Source organism: Ailuropoda melanoleuca, chromosome 2 (assembly GCF_002007445.2).
Source record: "Ailuropoda melanoleuca isolate Jingjing chromosome 2, ASM200744v2, whole genome shotgun sequence".
Taxonomy (NCBI): Eukaryota; Metazoa; Chordata; class Mammalia; order Carnivora; family Ursidae; genus Ailuropoda; species Ailuropoda melanoleuca.
In genome coordinates, this window is record NC_048219.1 from 103,586,415 (window position 1) to 103,609,029 (window position 22,615).

General features: G+C 36.0%; 1 protein-coding gene across 2 annotated transcripts in view; it reads right to left on the minus strand.

Moving 5' to 3' along the window:
* DPP10 (dipeptidyl peptidase like 10) overlaps positions 1–22,615 on the minus strand; it is a 632,664-nt gene that overhangs the window by 488,422 nt on the left and 121,627 nt on the right. The gene's annotated exons all lie outside the window — the stretch shown is intronic.

The following is a 22,615-nucleotide window of genomic DNA, read 5'->3' on the forward strand; positions in this document are numbered from 1 at the left end:
TTAGGAACCTTTTCCTCTTCGGTAGCTCACTTAATTATTCAAAGGTGCATATATTATAAATGGCTGTCTTTTGGGGGGTAATCTTATTTCTCTAAGAGATAAACCAACAGAGCTTTATGCCTGCTGTCCAAAATATAGATGACATTAAAATGCATTGACTATAAACGCTAGGACAATAGCCAAAATACTCTGTAACATAATTATGGAAATAAAGTGTGCCCACTTACATTTTTTCTTACTACAATGGAACCTACAATAAAGATTTAGATACCAATATTTCCCAAACACCGTGGACTACTTTTCTAACTGGATAGTGGGGAAAAAGATTTGAGATGGGAAAAATCATTCAAAATGCGCATGCTGCAGAGCAGGGCACATCTGTCAACACAACAGGTCCTTTTCCAACAGCTCCCCCACCACTCATAAAAATCAACAGGATGTAGTAACTAAATTAAATGAGTGCTTCTATATCAATGGTTGATAGCATCCTCTCCCTAGGCAGCATGCCTAATATTGGCAAGGAAATAAGACTGATGGGGGAGGATAGACTTGAACATCTCTCAATACACAGAGTAAAGCTTTTCATTTTTCAGATGATCTGTGTTCTACCCTGTTGACTAGAAATGTGTGAACATAATTCACCAAAGCAAACACCACAGTGAATTGAAGTAAATGCCAGATTTTCTTTGCAATGAAGTTTATAAAACAAGGAATTTCTCATTTCTTTCTTCCTAAGCCATCTCCCAGCTTCTTTTCCTCCTTCCAAACAAAGACTTTTTTATTCAAAACTAGTTAAGTGATTTGAAGACAAATGAAACAAAACATAAAGGTATCCAGCTCACCACATGTGCAGAAATCACTCAACAAGAGCAGCCCTGCTTTAAGCAAAGATAAATAGAATAGCAAATATTTAATAAATTATAAATGGGTTCCTATGACTCACGGATTAAAACAGTGAGCAAATTTTCACACAGTGATGTTGGCATTCAATTCTGCCATAAAGAACTAGACCCTAAATAAATGTGAGAAGAGAACGTGCATGGAAGGTTATTTTGTTCTTGTTTTTTCCCTTCTGAGATCACCTGCTTTGTCTTTCAGTCTGATGGACCAAATCCAGCAGAGGTCAATTCTACTCTTTTTAACATGACTGATTTCATGCCTCTTTTCCACGCTTATTAATGCTCTTTATCCATCAGCTCTATTTCTCTTGCATTTTGGTTGGAATCTCCATTCATACTTGACCTGCGCAAGTCCACTTAAACACAGAAATTTATAGTTTTTAGTACTATCAACGTATTTTTTCTTCCTTATGATTTTCTTAATAACATTTTGTGTTTTCAAGCTTACTTTATTGTTAGAATACAGTATATAACATACATAACAAAATATGTATCAGTTGTTTATTGTTACTGGCAAGGCTTCTGGTCAACAGTAGGCTATAAGTAGTTATGTTTTGGGGAATCAGAAGTTACACATGGACTTGTGACTGTGCTGGGGTTGGTGCCCCTAACCCCCACATTATTCAAGGGTCAAATGTATAGGCAATAATAACTTGCACCTCACTCCAATTGAAGAATTAAGAGTAAATTATAATTTTAAACCTACTGATTCTGCTCTTGATTCCCTGTCACTTGGTATGCAGCCTCACCTTAGCAGACTCTAAACCCAGGATGAGTGATCATCCAGTAAGGCCAACAACAAGACCCAGAGACGGTGATAGAGACATAAGTTTATTGGGGAAACTCACATGCAGGGAATCCAGTGGAGGCCAACTGGACAAGCATCCACTGCTGGGATCTACATGCAGCAAGTTTTTATACCCCAGCAACTCACTTTAGCCCTATCTGTTGCCTCTCCCTCCCTGCATGGCCAGAGCCTTAAGGAGATCAAGACCTACCATCTGGACACTGTTACAAGGAGATGCTCTAGGATGGCCAGCCCCAGAACCTCTGACCTTGAACACTGAACAATACGTTCTTCTGTATGTTCTGCTTGATGGGAATACAGAGGGAGGACAGGATTTCTACATTCTCAAGACAGTGATTAACAGGGGCAATCAGAGTATGCTTTCAGAAATTAGTTACCCAGCAGGTACCTTACACTTGAACACAAGGCAACTTATTAAAGAAATGACTTGAGTGTACGTCCCAGTTTTTGAATAGGATGTAACCGTTTAATGTCCAAATGTTATCTAACAGTAATAATATCTTAGATATCTTACTATGTGTTTGGTATTATACTGACTACTTTATATTCACAATCTCTCATAGTCCTCATAAAAATTAGGTGAGATTACAATTATTTTGATATATTTGCAGTTGAGAAAAATAAGATTTAGAGAAACTAATTAAAAATCCATTTACTGTTAATAAGTGGAGATCACTCGGGCCAGTCCATAAACTCTGGCTCTTAACCACTTTAATATGCTGTTCTAAAGATAAATATGTCAAGGATAAATTCATGAATCGATAAATAAACCAATGAATCGAGGAACGATTTGGACCCCAACATAATAATAGTTGTACTTTCTTACCTTTTATTTGACAAAATTTACAATTAAAGAAAAGCTACCCTGAATTCTGTAATGCTTTCAATAGACTGGGAAAATACACCATTTTTAAAACGGTAAAGCACATTTGAGTTAAAAAAAAAATTCTGTTCATAAGGTGATGCATCTAAGATGGCTCATCAATGCCCAAGTAATCTACAAATCTGTTTAGGAACTGCAGACTTAATGAGCTTGTAATATAATTCCCCCCTTTCTATGCACCTTAGATTCTATTACCAAGGCAGTATTTCTTTTTTTTTTTTTTTTAAAGATTTTTTTTATTTATTTATTCGACAGAGATAGAGACAGCCAGCGAGAGAGGGAACACAAGCAGGGGGAGTGGGAGAGGAAGAAGCAGGCTCACAGCAGAGGAGCCTGATGTGGGGCTCGATCCCAGAATGCCAGGATCACGCCCTGAGCCGAAGGCAGACGCTTAACCGCTGTGCCACCCAGGCGCCCCAAGGCAGTATTTCTAAAGCATGGTTTCACTTAGGTCACTTTATTCCACAAAGTCCTTTAATATCTCTAAACTACCTAAAGAATCAAATGCAAATGAGATAAGTTAGCATAACAACTGTCTATAGCCAAGCTCCAGTTTCCTCATCCAGCTTGATCCCTTTTGAAAAAGAACAGAACCCCAAACTGCTCTGATTACCATTTGGCACAAATGCCTCAGATGCTTCAACCTTCAAATCACCTTCCTTCCTAATTCTTACCCATCCAATCCCTTCAGCATGCCTCCACTTACAGGTACTGTCAATCATTCAACATCCTGCTCTAATGGCTCTCCTCTTGAGAATTTCACCTAATTATGCAAGCCAAATATGATTTCCTTTCCTCTGGGGGGGGGGAATGAAGCCTAAAATACATTGTACCAATAGGCTGTGAGATTGCAAAGATGCATTTTTTCCTAGCCTCAGATTTTTTTTTGTTTTATCTGAACAAATGGAATAATAAGGTAGTTATTTTTAAATGTAAGAATTAAAACTGATTATTCAAACAAATCTTTTAGGTACAATAAAGTTCACGTTAAATGAACTGCTTAGAATGTTCTTCCTCCGCACACTTAATGTAGATCATTCTCTACATTCAAGTCTCATCTCAAATACTCCTTCCTGACCACCCTCTCTGAAATAACTTTTCATATCCCTTCTGTTCTCTCACTCCCCTTTCTTTTTCTTCATAGCATTATCATTTTAGGTAGATCACGTTTTATTTATTCATGTATCTATAATAACATATTAAGCTAGTTAAGAATATATATTGAGGTGTTTAAATGTTCATTCTAACCTTTTCAGCTCTCCAGAATAGAAACTTCATGGTGTCATCAATGTAGTTCATCTTGTTCTCTGCTACGTCACTAGCATTGTGAATGGTGTTTGGCACAAAGTAGGTATGCCATAGATAATTTTAAAATGAATGAATGAATCATAGTGTTAGGAGTTAGTTGGGCGTTTAGGTAGTCAGGATCAGGGTCCCCAACAAGAACATATGGAGTCAGGACAGCTAAAATAAAATTGCACCAACGTCCTGTTTTGCAGTTTAGACGGGACCGCACTGACATTCTGCTCTGCAGCCTTTGCAGAAATGACTTCTACAAAATGTCCTAAAATAAGACAATTAACCACAAAAGCACTTGTCGATATCACAGGCAAGGGGTAGTTAAGACTTAAGGCCCCAGATGTCAGCAAAAAAAGGACCGTCAGCATGTGGACATTAACCTAATAGGTAGACGATATGTGACCAAAATGCTGATTATCATGACTCAGCACACCCTGATTGCTTAAGAAAGTTCCCCAAGAGAGCTCATAAAACCCCCTAAACTTAAAAACTCTGAGGGGAACCCACTGGGGCCCTTTCTGGGAGCTTTGTACTCTTGCTCAATAAGCTTTGCTTTGCTGCCCACCACTCTTCATCTGGTCTACCTCTTCATTCTTCAAAGAGGTGTAACCAAAAACCACAGGCACTAAGGGGACACAAAATCCCATAACAATAGCAGCTATGATAAAGATAATGACGATGATGGTGATGGGGGTTGTTCTGATGATAATGCTTAAAACCATATATAAAAAAGCCATCGTATCCCTGTCAAAGTTACTATCTGCTTAAAGTAAGAATGACATCTTAGACAACTTTAGATTACTCAGACCACTTAACAATCTCTGGTTCTTTTAATAAGTGCTTAGGAAATAATTGCCCAATTAATTAAGTAGTATAAATGGAAACCCAAAAGGGGACAGAGAAACAGTACCATTAGTCAAATACACATTAATAGCAAACTTTTAAAATGTACCTACTTGCTAAAGATCAATTTGACTGCAATTAATTTTAGGCTCATTTAGCTGATGCTAGCTTTCCAAAATGCAGTTGCCAATCTTCAAGTTAACTTCCTCTTCAAAAAACTTGATAATTTCTATTGCTGTGGAAAGCGGTTCTAATTGACTTTGCTTTTCAATGACTTCCTACAAGCCACCACCTGAAACCAATCAAAGGTATATGCCAGGCCCACAGAATAGGTATGGTGCTGTGCAGCAACCTGAGAAAACATGCTAAGGAATTTGCAGTGAGGTTATCTGGATGCCCTGGAGGCAGAACAGAGTCAACGTTGGGAAACTGTATTCCCAGGATGGGTTTGAGGATACCTTCAAAGATACAAAGGCAAACAGTAATAATCTTGTAAATCAGTCCTCCAGGGGATGGATGCATCAGTTGAAAGACTTGTGTTCAATTCCAGATAATATTCAGTGCTGTGATAGTCTAGAGACGTGTTGGTGCTACAGGGGAGCTGGATCCTAGTTGGATCCTAGCTATTCATTTTGCATCTACTGCCTATCTACTCACCACTTTCCAGTGAACAGTTAAGTCTATAAGACAAAGCTGTCCTCTATATACAGTTTACCGAAATCCAAATGCATCTTTTAGTTGTTCAAGTGCAAAGAAAAAAGTGCTGGAAATCATAAGCAAAAGACATAAGCAAAAAACCCCCAAGATTAGGTATAATTTTATTTGGCAAAATAAGGGAAAACAGCCAAACTGATTCTGTTTTCTTTAAAAAAAAAAAAAGTAAAGAATATCAACATTTGAGGGCTTTTTAAACTCACAGCATTCCACTTGTACTTCTCCTTAGACAACTGCAATGCATTTGCTGCCATATGCACCATGAGAAGAAATATGATCCTTCTACATTGAAATAGTCTCAAAAAGTGGTCACATGCAGAGGAAGATTCAAGGAGAAAAATCATAATGTTAAACTATGTCTGTAGATTAGATGTGGGTATGTTTTAATTAAAATAGATTTTCTTTTACCACATGTCCACTTTTAGAGAACCACAGGGAAGGCTCTTTAAAATGTCTTTATTGTTACTTGAAAAGGTGATCTTAGATTTCCAGGCTTAGAGTATTAGTATTTAATACACTGATTCTTAGTTTGGATCTCAACCATACCAATCATCCAAAAACTCAATTCTTCACTTTTTCTTATCCCCTACCTGTACTTATTACCTCAAAACCTTCTGATGCACTAATAAAGTCTTCACAAAAACAGAATTTTAATGTTTCCTGAAATGAATTCAAATAAGTGCCTTAAATTAAAACAAATAAAAACAACAACAAACAAGGACAATACATTCCACCAGTTCATTTTCTGTTAAATAGCTCTAAAGTCTGAATTATTTTTATTTAAATAATTTTACTCTATTTATGGTGTTCACATTCTCAACTATGAATAGGTTAGAAACAATCCAGACAGTTATACTGAATCATTGGAAAATATATTAATCAAAGTTAAAATACTTTCAAATGTTCTATATTATTCCATGATATTAGAAAAACATGGCAGGTTAGAGTTAAGAGTTTTAAAGACACCTTGGAAAAATTCCAAACTGGTGAAAAATGTTTTTATATCATTCCTAAGAAAGGTTTAGATGAGTTTGACTTGAAAAACTTTGAGCTATAGGGATTCAACAGTTGGCCAATTACCTTTAAACAATCCTATTTTACAAAATATACTGGAGTATTTTAGAGTATAAGATAGTATACTAGAGGCAGCTAGGAATACAAATTAAAATAAGAACTGTCCCCAATGAGGATAGACTATAATGAAGATTTTGCTAACCCACCAATATAATACAAGGTTATATAAATAAGGATAAAGCTGGAAATTACAATTTTTTTCTATGGAAAATGAGGGAAGACGTTTTAATTTCCTTATTGATATAAAATATTTGCTTTGAATATCCAATCAGCATTTTGTAAAAAATGAGGTGGTGGATGTGCTGAGATTACATAACTATCCAAAATCTGGAATTAAAAAAAGGAATCACAGATTTTTTAAAGTGAAGTGTGCATAAAAATACACACTTAGGTATTTGGAAAGTTCAACAAAGTGTGCATTTCTTTTCTTTCTAGGAAAAATTATTGACAAAATTTACAATATGGAACAGACCGATAAACAAAATTGTGATAATTTTTAAGGATCGCCTCTAAAATAAACGGCTACAGTTCTGCCTCCAAAAAAACAGATGCCATTTATAACATTTTGGAATGTACTGAAAGGAAATATTCCAAATTTTATTAAGTTCCTACATTGTCTCAATACTATATCTAAAAAATATAGCACATAAAGAAATTTTCAACTCAATTTAAATAAAAATATGTCAATTTATCAAATAAAATTTTAGTTAATTAGATGCAGGAGCTTAGTAAAATAATCATTAAATATTATGAAATATTGTCCAATATTAGGAGATACAGCCATAGTCCCCTACAACATATTAAGACTATCAATAAAAATGTAATCATAGAGATTCTCATTTCTAATTTGCAGTTAATATTTATAACTACTGTTTCTGAAAATTCCCCATTATATTCATGGTCATTCACAATTTTCTCATTCATCATGCTTCTCTGATTAGAGGATTCTATGCTAAGTAAAGTGCATATTTTTGGTAAATGATCACAAGTTATATGTTTTTAAAATTATGCTTGTTAGAGTTTTGTGTGTGAAGTCGTATTGAGTCACTGCTACTCATTATGTGACCTACAGACAATAGTGGGAGCTTGTTACATATGCAAAATTAGAGTCTTTTATTGCTATTTGCTTTATTATTTTTAATTCTGATTTGGTTTTATTTGTTCACCATTAATTTGTTTATAAAAGAACTAGCAATTATCTCAGGTACACTTTGACATTTATCTCTCTTCAATAATTATGATGTTGGTGACACACTCCTAGATAGATCATCATTAAAGTAGAAAACAAAGATGACAGGCATCATCAATATATTATGCATGATAGTTTTAAATTTCTATCATGATTTAGGGGTTGTCTGAACATCTGTGACTCTGAACATGTTCAGGGTTCAAAGCCACAACTAAAAACATAGCATTAAAAAAAATAATAATAAGATCTGATACGAGCAAGATGGCAGACTAAGAAACTCTAGACCCTCATTCTCTCCACATAAACATCAAGTAAGCAACTAGAGACTGGTTAAAATAGTTTGTGGGAGTTCTGCAAACCAGTTAAGGATCTGCAGCAACCAAGCAAAAGTCTAGTCAAGAAAAACCCACATTCAAACAGGAAATTTCATGGCTTTCTTTAATGCCCTCCCCCCCCCGCCCCCCACACAGTGAAGTATGGTCAAGAGGAAGTAGCCCAATCTCAGTTCTTTCCCTCAAAAGGAAGGAAATGAGTGGAACCTGTTTGTACCTTTCTGGCCTGTCTGCGTGCTACTTGAGGGACTCACTTCTGTCTTGCCTGACTTGGAGACCAGTGAGAATGGCTACATAGATTGGGTCTCAGGTTGGAAGCTGTGGAAGGCAGTGGTAGTTTCCATGGTAGATGAAAACTGCATGGAACCACAGACATGCAGAACATGAGAGCAAGGAATTATAGGCAGAGGAACATAGCAGAACCCCCAAGACCTCAAGAAGGGGTGAAATTTTGGGGGAAATTAAGACCTTTAAAAACATCCATATATACAGGGGAATAGGGGGAAAAATGCACACACAAACCCAAGGAAGAAAAATGCTGCATTAAGATCTGAGAAGATCTTGAGCCTTCACATTGTACTAATTAACTACCATCTTCCTCTGCACAGAGCCGGTCTACAAAGCCTAAGAGAGGTGCCAATATTTTCATATTCCCAATTTTCAGCAAAAGATCACAAGGAATAGAAAGAATCAGGGGAAAATAGTCCACTCAAAGGAACAAAATAAATCTCCTGAAATCCACTGTAAAATAACAAAGCCTTCAAAATTACTAGACAAATGACTGTCTGAAATATGCTCAAAGAACTAAAGGAAATCTGAAAAAGGAAATACAAGCCAAATATGAATATCAGTAAAACTACAGAAAGTATTTTTGAAAAACCCAGAAATTCTGGGTTGAAAAACAAATGAATTGAAAAACTCACTAGGGGGATTCAACACCGGACTCAATCAGCAGAAAAAAATATCAGTGAAGACTGGTCACTTGAAATTACTAAGTTTGAAGAGAAAAAAGAAAAAAAAGAATGAAGAAAAGTGAGCAGAAACTAAGGGACTTAGCAGGCACCATCCAGTGAATTAACATATACATTATAGGCACCCCAGAAGGAGAAGAAAGAGAGAAAGGGTCAGAAAACTTATTTGAAGAAATAATGACTGAAAGGTGTGGATATCAAAACACAAGAAACACAAAAGCACAAATGAACTCCAAGCAGAATAAACACAGAGACCCACATTTAGAAACATGTAATCAAACTACCAAAAGCCAAAGACAAAAAGAGAATCTTGAAAGAATAAAGAGAAAAGTTACTCATTGCTTACAAGTATCTACAATAAGATTATCAGAGGATTTCTCAGCAGAAACCTTGCAGGCCCAAGGCAGTGGGATGATATATTGAAAGTGCTGAAAGAAAAAAAAAATCAATAATTCTATGTCAAGCAAAACTATCCTTTGAAGAAGAGAAAGACATTAAGACATTCCAGACAAACATAAGATGAGGAAGACTATTGCCACTAGGCTTGCCTTACCCTAAATGCTAAAGGGATTCTAAGTTGAAATTTAAATGCTAGGCAGTAACTTGAGGCCATATGAAGATACAAACTTCTTCCATAATGGTAAATATGAGGACAAATATATAAAACACTATTATTGCAATTTTGGCTCTGAACTTCTCATTTTAGTCTTCCACAGGATTTAAAAAACAAAAACATAAAAGAAATAATTGCAAGTTTAGGTTATGTGTATACAATAAAAAGACATAATTTATAACACTAATAACACAGGAAGGATAGTGCTATAAAAGACTTTTTTATCCAACTGGTGTTATGTTGGTATTCATCTAAACTAGATTGTTATAACTTTTGGACATAATAGATAATTACCATGATAACCACAAAAAAATTCTTTAAAATTTACACAAAAGGAAATGAGAAGGAGATCAAAATACTTCACACAAAAAGACCAACTCGACATAAATAACGTACTGAAAAAGAAACGAGGGACAAAAAGCTATAGGGCATAGAAAAAAACAAAATGACAATAGTAAGTCCTTCTCCAAGTAATTATTTTTCAAGTAAAGGAATCAAGTGCCCCAATCCAAAAAAAAAAAAAAAAACCAGACTGGCATAATGGATAAAGGGGGAAACAAAAAGAACAGGACTTGAATATATGCTGTTTACCAAAGACTCACTTTGGATCTAAGGACAAACTTGAGAGGAAAGCAAAAGGATGGAAAAGGTATCCCCTGCAAAGAGTCACCAAAGAGAGATGAAGGGAGCTATAATAAATCAGTGATTTGAACAGATATTTGCACATTCATGTTCACAGCAATATTCTTCATAATAACCAGAAAGTGGAAACAACTCACTGTCCATCAATGGATGAATGGGAAACTAATGCATGTTATACATGTACAATGAAATATTACTCATCCTTAAAGAAAAAGGAAATTCTGACACATGATACCACATGGGTGAACCCTGAAAACATTATGCTAAGTGAAATAAGCCAGTCACAAAAGGACAACTATTATAAGATTCCAGTTATACAAGTCCTTATAAATGTTACCCAGAACAGTAAAATTCGCAGAGGCAGAAATGTGAATGCCTACCAGGGTCTGGGCTATGGAAGGAGGAAAGGAGGAGTTATTGTTCAGTGTATATGAATTTGCAGTCTAAGAAGACGAAAAAGTTCTGGGGATGAATAGTGGTGATGGTTGCACAACAATGTGAATATATTTAATACCACAGAACTATACATTTTAAAATAATTAAAATGGGAAATTTGATGTTATACATAATTTGCCACCATTTTAAAAATGTAGATAACAGAATTCACAATAGCAACAGACACATATGAAATTACTTTAGAAAGTTTTAGTGTCCAAAGAAAGAAAACCACAAGATTTTCCTGGAGGGTTTATCGAGACCACTTGAAAGATGAAGGGGATCACTGAAATTCCTGGTAAAGAAAATTCAGTATGGTAAATATGCTCATTTTTTCTAAAAATTTAAAGTAATTCCGATAAAAATCCTGACAGAACTCTGTGGTCTTAAACTGAGGAAATGATCTTAAAATTCATCTGGAAAAATTACCACATGAAAATAGAATAATTTTAAAACAAAGAAAAATAAAGACGGAAGCCAGATATTGAAAGGGAATCCAAATCTGTGCTCATGAAAAAAGTGTGGCATTAATAAGAAAAACTTAAGAAACTATAGTTCAAAGAAAAAAAGATCCATGAACAGAAACACATAGAATTGTTTATTTTTGACATCCATTTTCTCATTATACCTTCCTTCCGTAGAGATGGATGCTTGGGGTTTCCCACAACACTCAAATGAGGTGCCTTCACAATCCCTACTGGGCCAAATCGGTCAAGTTTTCTATTTTCTTACATGACTTCTTAGCAGCATTCTCATCCATTAACCATTAAATCCTCCCAGAAAAATATTTTCTTAGTTCCTACAACACCACATTCTCCCGGTTCTGTTTGTTTGTTTGTTGAATCTTCCAGTGCTAGCCACGTCTCCATTTTCTTTACTGAATTATTCTGGGGCTTAGCTCGAAACTGTGGCGTTCCGCAGTCTTTGGCCTTGACCCGACTTTGTGCTCTATGTGAATGGTATTTCTAATGATATAGTCCAATTCCACTTTTTATATCATTCAAAGTTTCTAGCAATTTTCTATTTTAATGTTAAAAAAGAGAATGCACGGACAAGCTATTTCAAAAGAAAAAAAAAATTGATCTCTAAGGAGACAAATGGCTACAGGTCATCACTTTACCCTTCAAGCAGCCTACTTTTCCTTCTGTAGGGAGAACACCTTTCTTATGTATTATAATCAGTTGTTACTTATAGTACTCACTGCTTCTTAAAATTGTCCATTAGATTCATGCCGTTCACAGTTTGTCACTTTTTTCTACCGCACTGATGAGAACTCCGTGGTTAGTGAAGTACCTATTTTGATCAAAGGTTTTACATTTTTTAAACTTGGGATTCTTGGTAGGTTGCTTCTGTTGATCTATTTAGGTAGTTCCTTAGCTCAGTGCAGTCCATGAACCACAGTCTGAACCTGGCCTTTAGAAGCTGCCGAGCAGTATGAGAAAGCTTGTTGGAAATAAAAATTATTCAGTCCCACCCCAGACCTTGTGAACCTCCACAGCCAGGGCAAGCCTAATAATTTATTTTCACAAGTCTTTCAGATGATTCTGCTCTATGCTAAAGTTTGACAAACATTCCCCTAGGTCAGAGCTACTCACATAATGGTCAGTGTCACCTCTGAGATTCTAGGAACACAAATTATTCAGCCCTACCACAGACCTACTGAGTTTATGTGGAAAGGCTGACCAATTGTTATTTTAACAGACTCTCCACGATTCCTGTGCATCTTTCCTTGGCACAGTAACGTGTGAGAACCTCAACCACAGAAATTAAGCTCTAGAGTGGAATAGTTCAGGAACTGCTAAAATGATCCATCTTGGCCTCAGAGGAATTTGGTGGAAGCATTATGACTTAGCAGCTTTGTAGCCAGTACATCAGGATTTCAATCTTCAATTACCTACTTGCTAGCTCTAGTACATACACAATGGACCAAATCTATTATAATTATCGACCCAACTAGTGGTGCTAGAGACAAAACGATCACTTTCATTATTCTCCTCTGTATTTGTTCTTTACCAAATCAAGTTTGAGTCTCAAATGAGTTCTACCTCATCAGAGATCATTTCATACTCATCTTTGTATCCTCAACATCTAGCATAGCACATAGCAAGTGGTCACAAAATATGTAGATTGAAGCAGCATGCTCAGATTTATGCTCTAAGAATTAAGAACAGGGTCTTTAATCTTGAAGGATGCATTCAGTCGCGTGGAGGCTAGAAGCTGAACTAGTTATCTTCATCTGAAATCTAAGGAGAAGAGACATTCCAGCAGCATAGCCATCAACTCATCTCAAGGGCTGTATGTTTGTGGTTCAAGAGCACTAAAAGAATCTCAGTGATCTCTAAACTGCATCAATAGCCCTAAATTTCTATGGTTGATTACCCAGCATGAATTGCTAACGAGCCAGACAATCCCGTCTTTGAACCCGATTTCAGGAAATGAGAAGGTTCAGTCTTCCTAAAGTTTTTAGTATTTTCACCTCTTGCCTATGAGGAGGGAAGAATCTAGTCATTTCTCATTGTATTGCATTGCCCCATGCAGTTTTTGGTACCCATATTTATGGGATATGTGAATGCAACAAACTAAGAAATCTTTCTTTGGCTTCATATTTAATCTTTACCTTTACCTTGAAGGTCCTTTCAGAATTTCAATTCTTAATTTTCAATACTCTTTTAAAACTAATTTTATATCAGTGTATGATATGAAACTAACCTGACTATAGATTATCTATGTCTTATGTGAAATATCCATTATAGAGGGATGGAAAATAGTAAACCGAGTAGCCTGGTCTGCCCACATCAATAATTACTTGTGTGATTTAAGGTAAAGCATTCATTTTATTAGGCATCAAACTGAAATAGCAGTAGATGCTCAAATAACACCATCAGGCGCAGTCTGATACATCAAGCATGGCAAAAAACCCATTCCCACTCTCCTGTCTACTAGATGAGACACAGCCTCACTTTGCTCACATAGAAAATAGAGGTGATTGACCAACTTCTATATGATATTTGTGAATCTTCCAAGAAATAATGCCAGTGAAAACTGTTTATAAACTGTTAAGTGTGCATAAACTTAAATTTTATAACCATGTCTCTTAAATTTGAAGAATAAAAAAAATTATGCAATTTTTCATGAGTATTAACTGTCGGTGAGTCAGGAAAAGTAGGTACTTTGAAACAGTTTGAAAACTTCTGTAAAGTCTTAATAAACACATGCATTTATGAAGCATACATATGACCACAGCCTGTTGTTAAGGCAGATGTCAACTTATACTGGATGAAAGACAGAAGGGTGGGACAAATGGAGAAAGAAGAAAAAGAAAGGGAGAAGGGAGAAAGGAAGAGAGGAAGGATTCCGATAAGTCACTGATTCAAATAAGTGACAATCTCTTTGGGAAGGGCAATAGTTTATTAGACATTAGGGGGAAAAACAGAAAAAAAAAAGTAAAAATTCAATATTGTAGTGTTAGATGTTCTAAGAGATAGGATTCCAGAAAAAAGAGATGTCCCTGGTGATGCTAATGTTAGGTATGCTAAAGACTGAATCTATGTTGACTCTTCCCTAGTTAAAGAAGACCTTGATCAGGAAAAGCTTAAATGAGAAAGACAGAAGACGATCACCCCGTCACCCCAACCTGAGGAAAACCTCATTCCTTGTTAGAGTTGAACAAGGTGTGTTTAATTTGCTGCCTTTTCTGGGGGTAAAGGTTACAGTTCAGTAGTCAAGTAAGATTCCAAACAAAGGTTAAGAAAAATAGTAAAGCCACTGGCAAAATACGAGCACTGACAAGAACCAATGTAGCTCCAGCTTCCAGCTAAGGTCAGAGCCAGTACTATGATTGTGCTCTTTAAACATGGCTGACCTTTAGACGCTGCTGAGCATCTGGGGGAACATTTGGCCCTTCACTAGATCCCCGTATGTTAACTAACTGCACTTGCACACACCACGTCCCAAGCCAAAAACCTTTGCAGTGAGTCAGCACTGGGTCCAATCTGGAAAGCCTGCTTGTCAGGACCCAGTGCCTTTTCCCGGTAAGACTTGAAAGAGGAAAAGTTGGTGGCTAAGAAGAATTCACCTTTTTAAGTAGAAAAACCTTAGGGTTTTTCAGGAGTCAAAATGATATTGAAACAGTCACATGTGATATAGCTCAAAACTTTATTTTTTGATACATTTATTTAGTGACCGTCTATAACATATGAACTCTGAAAAAATAAAACATAATAAACTTAGAAAAGTAAGCATTCACTTCACTGTAAAACTTTCCAACTCTGCCTTTTAAAAAGTAGGAATGCAAATATAGCCACTTTTTTTTTTTAACATTTGAAGACCATATGTGTGTCAAAGACAGCATGTGTGTAGGAGAAAATCTAATTCCCTCTTCACATACAGAAATTTAATATCATAAAGAGGCAGCTATAGCTAAGACATCAATTATACAAATTTCTCTCAAAAGAAAAAAAAGCAGAAATTAATGAAATGGGGCAGAACAGGAACTAAATGTGCTTTTAATTATTTTTACCGTTTTTGCCATTAAAATGTTAATAAGTATCATATAGGTATTTAAGAAGGAAAGAAATAACAAATTATATTTCCACTGTGGCAATTAATATTCCTATGCTCCTTTTAATTGGAAATGTTAAAGGTATGTGAGCTTGAACTTCCTCACCACTCTGTGTTGGTTATAACCAATTCTAACACATATATAATATATACACACTATTCAATGAAGAAAAGACATTAACAGAGATTTGGCCCTTTTACTTAAATCTGCAGTAAGGTAGTATTCTAGCTATTTTTTCAGAAACTTCACGAACCAAGAATAATTAAATAAATCCAAGGTGAGTTACACTTTATCTGCCCAAGTATGCATCATGCATTATTTGTGCTCTGCTTAAAGAACTTCCCTGGCTGAAATTGTTGTATGGATGAGTAAGGCAATTACTCGCCTGGAAGCCAGTCAATGTTTCTATTCATCTACCAAAGACAGTCTTCTTTTTCCCTAGTCTTTGTGAATACAGTAGCCAGTATCTGCAGCAGTCCTCAGAATGTCCCCTCAGTACGGCTAGTTCAAAATAGACCATCCCCCATGCACTTTCAAAAGAGGTTTGCTCTAAAGGCTCTTTTTGCCAGAATTATTAGCTTATGAGTAGTTTAAAACTACCTTACAATTTTATTTTATTTTATTTTATTTTATTTTTTTATTTTATTTTATTTTCAGGTCTTATATTTTCATTCTCTAAGAGAAGAGAATAAAATTTTATCAACCTTATGTCTGAGTTGGCAAGAAGGAGATGGGAGTGACAATCACCTGCCAGGAAAAGAGCCAACTTCATGTCTTACCTCCCTGTAAAATCATCAACAGTTTCTGGTGAGATCTATTAGCATAAAAAGCATTGAGAATCTGAGGATGTTTAATAGTAGTCTCAAAGCAATCATAGGCTTCCCTCTCCTAAAATACATTGATGTAAGGATTGCATGTTAATAATCGCAAATGAAAAGTTTACCAACATGAACCTACCCATTGTTCATTTCATTAAGTCTTTCAGAAGAGATATGAAAAGATAACTTTAACTTTTCAAAGAAAAAAGCTATAAATACTATTTTGAAAGCTCCCTGGGAAAAGCAAAAAACAAAGGGGAGACAGGGAGGAAGAGAGAGAGCAAAAGGAAACAATCTCTTCCAGATGTAAATTTATAAAACCTAATCCAAAAATAAACAAAATCCATCTACTAGCATAAGAACACCACATAAGCTGAATCTTATTTCATTTGTTCACTGCGTCCATAGTGCTAACAGAGCTGGATGCATGTAGAAGGATCTCAATACGTATTTGGTAAACAAATGAATCTCTAAGACCAGAAGCAGACTTTCTTTATAAGTCAACCTCCTAGTCACTGTATACCAACCATATCACGACAGCCCTTTGGGCCTCTCCAGAATGATTCAATGATGCCCCAGGGCTGTAAGAGGCACCCTCCCCAGTTGATTCATAACTCAATGACTTTACTCCCCCAAGTAGCACTTACCAAATTGCATCTGATTGTCCACTTCTATACATCTCATCCACTAGACTATAGCATTAATCAATAAATATTTTCTAAACTTGGTGGGAATGAGTAGCAAAGAATACACTCTAATAGTAAGATTGTCTTTCTTTTCAGGAAAGATCTATTTTATTCCTCCCAGCTTTGCTAAGCTATAACTGACATACTGCTGTTGTGCAGGATTAAGACGTACAAAGTGATGATGTGATGGCCTCATAAACTGTGAAACAATTGTCACAGGAGGACTGGTTAACACCTCCATCATCTCTCATAATTGCTGTTTCTTTTTTGTGGTGAGTACATTAACAATCTACTTGCTCAGAAACTTTCACTTATATAATAAGGTATTGTGAACTACAATTTATTCATCTTTTTTAAAAGATTTTATTTATTTATTTGACAGAGAGACAGCCAGCGAGACAGGGAACACAAGCAGGGGGAGTGGGAGAGGAAGAAGCAGGCTCCCAGCAGAGGAGCCTGACGTGGGGCTCGATCCCAGAACGCCAGGATCACACCCTGAGCCAAAAGCAGACACTTAACAATTAAGCCACCCAGGTGCCCCACAATTTATTCATCTTTTAACAGGAGATCTGAACCCTTAGCCATCATCTCCCCAGTGCCCCATTCCCCAGCCCCTGGAAACCACCATTCTATTGTTTCTATGAGTGTGGCTTTTTAGACTCCACATGTAAATGAAATCATACAATATTTGTCTTTCTCTGACTTTTCTGACTTAATATAATGCCCTCCAAGTTCATCCATGTTGTCACAAAGAGCAGGATTTCCTTCTTTCTCACAGCTGAACACTATTTCATTGTGTGTGTGCCTATGTGTATGTACATATGTTACATCTTCTTTATCCATTCATATGTAGACATACATTTAGTTTATTTCCATACCTCGGCTACTGTGAATAATGCATCAATGAACATGGAAGTACAGATATCTCTTTGAATTCCTGATTTCATTTCCCTTGGGTATATACCCAGAAGTTGGATTGTTGCATCACATGGTAGTTTTAATTTTTGGGGAACTTCCATGTTGTTTTCCATGGTGGCTGCACCATTATCAGTCCCACCAACAGTGCTCTAGGTTCCCTTTTCTCCACATCCTTACCCACACGTTAGCCATTGTCTTTTTGATAACAGCCATTCTAATAGGTGGGAAGTGATATCTCACTGGAGTTTTGATTTGCAGTTGCCTGATGATTAGGGATGCTGAGCACCTTTTCATGTACCTATTGACCATCTCTATATCGTCTTGAAAAAATGTCTATTCAGGTTCTCTGCTCATTTTTTAACTGCACTGTTATTGTTTTGTTTGCTCTTGGGTTGTAGGAGTTTCTTATGTATTTTAGATATTAACTCCTTATCAGATATATGATTTGCAAATATTTTCTACTAAGGAAAGATATGTTTCTTTGTTGTTATTCTTCATGTTACAAAATTGCTTATTGCTTATTTCTTTCCTTTGATTTGGTAGTGTTTCTCTTAGCCTAGTTTGCTCCTTCAATAAGAGCTGAGATTTATAGACATGCATGTTGATTAAGATTTCAGTGATCACATGTGAACTTTCAAAGGATCAGTCAGGACATATGAATCTAGCATAACTGTCCTCCATCCTTCTATCCTTATTTTTCTCTCCTTTATATTTTTTTTAATTTTATTTTTAAAAGATTTTATTTATTTATTTGACAGAGAGAAAAAGAGAGAACACAAACAGGGGGAGTGGGAGAGGGAGAAGCAGGCTCCCCGCTGAGCAGGGAGCCCCATGTGGGACTCGATCCCAGGACCCTGGAATCATGACCTGAGCTGAAGGAAGACACTTAGCCAAATGAGCCACCCAGGCACCCCTTCTCTCCTTTTTAAAAATAATTTCTGAATCCCCACTCTGCCTATCTCCCCACATATTGGATGCATTATTTTAACACTCCCGTGTATTATTAAGATCCACAGTTTCTGAACAGTTGAATATTTCCCTTTATTCTTTCCTTATCAGAAGCTTGTCTGCACTGCATGGTGATACTGCAATGAATTGAGGGAATAAAAGGAAGAAATGCATTCTTAAAGTCGAATCATAAGAAACAGAACTGGGCCTTGTCTACAGAGAAAGATACTCCTTGTATCCTGATGATTGCATCTGGAAAAGCTGGGTAGCAATCAGAAGGCTAATGCCAAAAAATTAATTAATTAATTTAATTAAAAAAAGAAGGCTAATGCCAGCAATACCCTCCTGGTTCTTGACCATTCTGATCCCCCAAATGCACAAATCCCTATTAAAGACATGAATATATAAGGAAATATTGGGCTCTATTAACTATTATGATTGTAAAACAGATTTTCTTTGTTCTAATCCCACATTCACTGAGCAACTTCCAGATGTTCATTTAGCTTCCTTGAAATGCCTGCCAAATGGAACAGAAAGGCATGACCAGAATGATCTGAATTCTGCAGGCTACAAGGCCATTGTTCTCTTCTTTCTCAATTTATGACTTAGCTCTATGGTTTATTTGCCAGTCTGTGCCATTGGTTAATGTGAATATGCACTCAAGAAATGGATCAATTTAATGTGATTATAAACATTTCAAAGGATCTGTGCCTTAAATTTGAGTGACAGATCTCGTACCTGGGTGAATCCACCAAAATAAATGGCATGCTGTAAGAAATATGGCAAGATGACTTTGCTAAGGGGTAGTCTGAACTTGACAATCACCTGCCTTTCATTTTTTCACAGTAGACACATTTCTAGGATTTAGTCACCATCCCCAGTAACACACTTAGCAACAGCACATCCTAATTCACCATGTGACAATGCTCAGATCCTTAGAAGTAAATGCTTCAATTTGATACCTCCAGGTTTAGCAGTTGTAAGAAACAATTGTGGGGAAACAACAACAATAAATATATCATACCTGTGATCCACAAAGGCTATGTATGCTCCCCGGATTTGGACATACACCACTTTGGATGACATAGCAGCATGGCAAAGAGCTGGTAAGCTACAGAATAAAGTCTAAGTCCTTTCACAGAGAATCCATTCTGCCTAAGCATCTGACGTTTGGAAGTATTCTAATTAATAAGTTAAAATATGGTATTTTAAAGCAAGCATAGATTCAGAATGGAGTAGTGAGCAAAAGCCACATGGTATGTTCTAAAGAAAATCATTTAGATCCCAAAGAATTTTCAAGAAGTAGTTTTTCCCTATGTTTATTGCAGCATCATTTCCAATAGCCAGGATATGGAAGCAGCCCAAATGCCCATCAAAAGATAAAGAAGTTGTGGTATATAAATACAATGGAATATTACTCAGCCACAGGGGGGAAAAAAAACCACCACGAGATCTTGCCATTTGTGACAATGTGGATAGGCCTAAAAGGTATTTTGTTAAGTGAAATAAATCAGACAGCGATAAATACCATATGATTTCACTTATACATTGAATCTAAGAAAGGAAATAAACCAATGAATAAAAAGTAGAAATAGAGTCATAAATACAGGGAACTGATGGTTGCCAGAGGGGAAGAGGGTGGAAGGACTGGCAAAATGGGTGAAGGGAGTGAGAGGTGCAGGCTTCCAATTATGGAATAAATAGAACCACAGCAGAAGGGAGGGAAAACTGAATGGAAAGAAATCAGAGAGGAAGACAAACCATGAGAGACTCTGGACTCTGGGAAACAAACTGAGGGTTACAGAAGGGAGAGGGTGGGGGGGAGATGTGGTAACCAGGTGATGGGTATTAAGGAGGGCGCATGCTGTGATGAGTACTGGGTGTTATATTTAACTAATGAATTGTTTGAACACTACATCAAGAACTAATGATGTACTATATGTTTGCTAACTGAACATAATACATACATACATACATACATACATACATACATAAAAGTAAAAAACAAAAAAAAAAGTCCCAGGGATGAAAAGTCTTAGCATATGGAATGAGTCAATAGCCCTGTAATAATGTTCTACGGTAAGAGATGGTAGCTACACTTTGAACATAGCATAAGGTATAGACTTGTCAAATCACTATTGTGCCCACCTGAAATGAATGTAACTTTGTCAAATATACTTCAATTAAAAAAAAAAGTGGTAGTTTTTATTTAGTTTCTAGGCTTTCTTATTACTATTTAGCAGGAAAGCATGAAGAATGTGGCTCTAAAATAAGATTTAAATAGTTTAAACTGTACAGTATAGAGAAAATATAAATGTATATAGAAAACATAATTGTTTTATATGTAGTACCAATGCATATAAAAACAACTGTAATTTAGTTTTACACATATATGATGTTTACTACACAGAGGGTGTTACCAGGAAGGATTCATTTCTGTGGAGGTGAAATTTGGATTCATAAAGGCTTACACAGCATTAAAGAAAATTAGACATGTAACCACACACAATGAAGGGCTGGGTACACATATGACATTATTTAAAGGGAATAAAGATTTTCTCCAGAAATATTTTACAATAGAACCTGGTGTTGCCTGTCTTGGATAGTTAAAGAAAAGTTATGTAAGAAAGCAAATGTTTGACTTAAAATACTTTCCAGTTCAAGATTCTTTTTTTTTTTTTTTTGATTATGTAAACTTACAGAATAGGCAATGAATTTCCTTAGCCTTAAGGTTGGGAAAACATGGTCCACACTATGTAATGGATTTTAGGAGTGCACAGCAACACAGTGCTATAGATTCATAAAGTCCAGTCACTATTAAGGTCTTGGTCATGATGAATATGTTGAAAAATTATGAGTCTACGACAAAGATCTGGTCAGTGACCATTTCATTGTCATAAAAGATCAGTTCTGACATTCCCACGCCTATGTAACTCAAAGAAGTTTCCAACGAATAATTAGTTTCATTTTCATGGATAAATGGGTTTAGGAGTCAACACACCCATCATTTACATAAGATAGTGATAGAAAACTATGTGAATAAATAAAATATATTGATACAGTAGCCGTATAAATTGTTCAGGAAGACAAGTATTATATCAGTATATAGCAGGACTGTGCTTCATCCAGTATTTAAAGAGGGAAAACAAAACACACCATTAATTTACCAGCTATTGGAAATTTGTGGTGAGTAAAATTCAATATGTTATGTTGGTCAGTAAAGCTTAAAGTCAGGATTTTTATGTCTTCAGATTTAATAACATTTTACTAATGGCCTTGAATATTTGGTGTGGGGAAGATTTAAAAAGTGGTATGTGATAAAGAAACAGCCTGATCTGTGCTCATGTAACAACTTTAGCCTTTGCCTTGCGGATTAGAAGTGGAAAGATGGACAGGTCAGCAGTGATCTACTCTGCCTTAGAGACTGTAAAGTTGATTTGCTTTATCTTCACTTTTTTAAGGGGAAAAACAGCTCTTTGCTGACCAGAAAGAAGAGTCTCCCCAACAAGTGATAAGGGGAGTGTGAGAGAAATTGGAGTCAATCTTACTGTATGTGTATGATTATTGATGTATCATGATTAAAAAAAAAAAGGAAGTCTCTTTCCCCAAAACATATAAAATACCACCTCAAAGAGATGCTAACTAATTCAGTGTCAGTTACATCTTTTGGGTTGAGACAATAATCTCCACGTAAAGGCTATTTTCAACTTTATTCTCACTCCTGCTCTCTTCTAGGTTCCAAATACACACATCAACCTGTAGTCTCAAATGATTTAATAAGATTTGAGCCAATGCTCACATAGAGATTCTGTATGCCCGGAAGCAGGAAACTCCAATATTAAATATTTCTACAGCACATCTGATTTGCACTAGATCATGTGACTTAAGGAAATTTTCTGCCAAATATTTGCATGCTGTAATTTCTTTTGTATCAAAAGCATATCAAAACTGGATATTTTTGATCAAACACAGTTTATCTAGC